This window comes from Pteropus medius, unplaced genomic scaffold (genome assembly GCF_902729225.1).
Source record: "Pteropus medius unplaced genomic scaffold, Ma_sr-lr_union100, whole genome shotgun sequence".
Taxonomy (NCBI): domain Eukaryota; kingdom Metazoa; phylum Chordata; class Mammalia; order Chiroptera; family Pteropodidae; genus Pteropus; species Pteropus medius.
In genome coordinates this window covers 2,533,825-2,537,766 of record NW_024347790.1, presented here as the reverse complement: position 1 = coordinate 2,537,766, position 3,942 = coordinate 2,533,825, and the positions used below count along the sequence as shown (strand labels likewise).

Here is a 3,942-nt window from a genome sequence, read left to right as displayed (position 1 = left end):
TGCTTTTGACAAAAATCCTCCAATATACCAAAGAACAAGATAACGATCATACATGGACCCTTCATCTAGAATCCAAAATTGTTAACATTTTGCCACATTTTTTTTATCTACATAGATGGGTAGATAAATAGATAATGAATAGATATTGCAAGTCACTTAAAAGTAAATTACAGATATCATGCCCTAAATAGAAATATATATACATATGTATATATAATCATGCATCTCCTAAAAATAAAGGCATTTTCCTACAGAATCACAATATTATTATCATTGCTAAGAAAATTATCAATGATGTGCAAGACAGATGCTATTCCTGTATCTTGGGGGTCAGCTCAGCCAATAGAGGAAGAGCCAGTAGTGAGGAGACACAGATACCATGTAATGTGAATCCCTCATTGGCTCAAGACATACTGATCACTTACCTTTCACCTTACCGCTATGCTTGAAAATTTCTTCTTACTTTTAATATGGGATTTTACCTTTGCGGTGGACTCACTCATTGTTTACAGGGGCCATTTGCCCCAGGGCTGCTGGGATTAGACTAGGGTGATGGATGACCCTAGTCAGTGGACCGATAAGAAAAGGAGCTGGACAACCAGTCAAGGTCATCTAAGTAGAGGCACTAATAGAAGAGCTGGGGGAGTGCCTGGTCAGGGAGTGTCTGGGCCACAGCAAAAGATTCTTTGCCCCTTTAGCATGCGTGCGGAGTGGGGAAGGGGGTCATCTCTCCTGCCTACATTTTTTAAAGGGTTTGTCTAAAAGAGACACCAAGCTTGACTCTCGGTGACAAAAGTAATACCATAATTTTTGAATAGAATGCTAGAAGTATAAAAGAATATGAGGTTTGTTCATTCAGCAAATACTTGTGGAACATCTATTAGACGCAGGAATCTATTAGACCATTTAGGAGATTTGGACAATCAGTCCCAAGGTTATAGAGCAGAGCAATGGGAAGAGATTATGGGTGACTTTCCTAAGGACACATAGCTATCATGGTGGTGGCACAGCTCCTTTAAAACATATGTTTCTTAATGTCCCATCCAAGGCTGTCTTCACCAACCCATATCGGCCTTGGTGACATTTAATACGACATGAGTCTTTTGTTAGTGAGATTACATGTGAGTTTCAGGAGGGCAGAAACTTAGACGCGTGCTCCTGTTGCATCCCCGACACAATGCTGAACACCTGTGCTGGATGTCAGGCACGTAACAGGTGCACGATACGTTGTCTAACTAAGTGAACATGCCCATCTAAGGTCTTCCAATATAGTATAACATCTTCTCACATTTTGTAGCAAATACTTCTAATTTGAATTTAATTTGCTTTACCTCTCCCACTTAAAGACGACGAAGTTAGAGGGGTGATGATGATGATGAGTTAAACAGCTAAGGGTATTTTGTTTTTCTCAGATCTGATCTTACTTTTCAGAAGCGACTTATTCTAATTTTAGTCTTAAATAATGAAAACCTTTCAAGCAGAAGCTATTTGACATCACTCTCCGGAGGGAAAATCAATACTATTGCAAGTTCTCAGTGTAACTGTAACAATAATTCATTGATCTTCTTCCCATTTTAAAGCTGAAAGAAACACTTTGTAGATTTTCTATGGTTTGACAAGAAACTGAAGCCATGTCTAGGTAACTTAAATAGTTCACGCATCACTTGGGTGGTAGCCTAATTGGCATTTAACCCAAAGCAGTATCCTCAACTGCAAATATAATTTAGAGACATCATTCCTATTGTTGCTCAAAGCCTTGACAACTTCTCCAACTGTCCTCAACAGGAAGTGGGCTTAATTTTTAACTCTGAATTTCCCCAGACACTTGAATGGCTTTTCAGTCTTCTCTCAGTTAGTAATTTGTGATAAAGAGTTAATAATTATCAAGACTTTGGAATTCTTCAGTCTGTAAGGTAATCTTCATATTAAGTTTAATAACCATTCAGACACCTCCTATTAATGTTCTCAGTGTTTCACAGATATTGAAGGCATTCTCCCAAAACCACCATCTGCTTTTTATTTATTTTTAATCCTATTTGCAATTATTCGAGCACCCTGTGGAGAAGTAGGCCATCTTTCTGTGGAGGTGGGCTATCTACCCACAATGCCCCAAATCTTATACTTGGTGTTTCTCAAGCTCAGTTAGAAACTCTGGCGGAGCTTCTGAGTCAGGAGCTTTACCTCCCACGGGGCTGTGTTATTAACTCGCTCTAGAAAACAACGCAGTGGACAAGAAGACTCGGTCCCTCAGTGTCTGCTGATCAGCTGCGGTGTGAAGCGGATGATCCCCAGCTTCAATTTCACTGGGCCTTATCCTCAGCCGCTTCACACAGGTCATTACACGTAACATTTTCTATTTACGTGTGTGAAGCATGTAAAAGGGCTGGAAGGGGCTGGTGGGACCCCAGACTCTCGGTTGCTACCCAGGGTCTGCTAAGGCCCAGCTCTCCTTCCACACCGTGCTCCCCATCTGACAACTGGCTCTGCTGTTCCCCGGGTCAGTTACCACTCAGAGTCACAAGGTTTTAAGGAGCAAAGGAGGGAACGGCATTTGGGAAAAGACACTGTCTGAGAGGTGTGGAAGAGTCTCACCTTCCATCCTTCACTCGCCCCTAACAACTACGGATACCACCAGCCCCTCTTAAGAGACATTTTTACCCAAATTCTGAGCACCAGCCCTTCTCTCTTCTGAAATGGCTGAAAAGACCCGTCCCTCTCATGCCCCAAATGTAAGGGGCCCTCATCAGGAGAAGAAGGGCCAGTGCACCTCTCGCTCCAAATCTCCCAGAGCTGAGTGCCACGAAGGCAGACAGCCTTCGAATCACCGAGAGAAAGCAGCAGGTCCGCACTCCCAGGGGCCGTGTGTGGATGGGACAGGCGCCTGGCCTGGCCAGGGTGCTGGAACCAGCGAAATGAACTACAGAAAAGAAAACTCACTTCCCCCAAGATGACTTTTCATGTGTCCCACAGCAGTGCCCGAGTAAGTCATATTCACGTGATTCTGAACTGTCTAATTTACACTTAGTGCTGGAAAATTGCACAGAAGCGATAGAGTAGACACCAAAGAAAGTGGTCTCACACCGCGGTTCCTTACCTGGGGAGGCCGCTTAAAGCCATCCAAGCGCTCCTTATGTGGCAAACACGATGACCTGGCTCTGCCTCCGTCTCCAGCCTGTGCTCACAGCCCCTCACTCCTCGTTCTGGAAACTGCAAACTGTTCGCAGTTTCTTGCACACTCTAGGCCAGGGGTCAGCAAACGCCACCTGTAAAGGTCCAAACGGTAAATAGTTTGAGCTTTGCAGTCCACGCACACTCTGTCACTATGACTCAACTCTGCCATCGTGAGAGTGGCCCAGAGGGGACTTAAAGGAATGCCTGTCTCGGGGAACACTTATCTGTGAAAATAAATTCGCCCTGATTTGGCAACACCTGCTGCAGGCCGTGTCTTACCTCTGAGCCTCTGCTTTCCGTTCCCTTCGCTTGGAATGACCTTCCCACTGAGAGGTCGTCTTCAGTCACGCAGACCGAACTACAGCGGTGGTCCCTTGCGATTATAACGGGGCTGAAAAATTCCTATCGCCTAGTGACGTCATAGCCGTGGTAACCTGGAGGTGGTCCTGACATCATAGTTATGGCAATGTCTTAAAGTCACAGCTGTGGTAAGTTTGTAGCCGCTGTATAGAGTTGTAAGCCATCGTAAAGTTGCAGCAGCTGTCGTAAAGTTGCAGCCGTCGTAAAGTTGCAGCCGTCGTAAAGTTGCAGCCGGCGTAAAGCCATAGCCCTGCGCATATGCATAGCACGATGCATCACTCACAGCTATCGACATAGAATAAGGATATAAAGAAAAATATTTTTATGTGGTTGTGTTTGTGTTTTAAGCTACATGTTATTACGAAAGAGTCAAAAAGGTTTTAAAAAATTTAGAAGTTTATAAAGTAAAAA

At 44.0% G+C, this 3,942-nt stretch overlaps 1 long non-coding RNA gene across 1 annotated transcript in view; it reads right to left on the bottom strand.

Moving 5' to 3' along the window:
* LOC120614632 (uncharacterized) overlaps window positions 1-3,942 on the bottom strand; it is a 90,393-nt gene extending 86,451 nt beyond the window's left edge. The window contains exons 1-2 of the long non-coding RNA XR_005656020.1: window positions 3,451-3,942; window positions 3,095-3,263 (exon numbers count right to left, since the gene is read on the bottom strand). This is a non-coding gene — a long non-coding RNA (uncharacterized LOC120614632). The remainder of the gene's footprint in view (window positions 1-3,094; window positions 3,264-3,450) is intronic.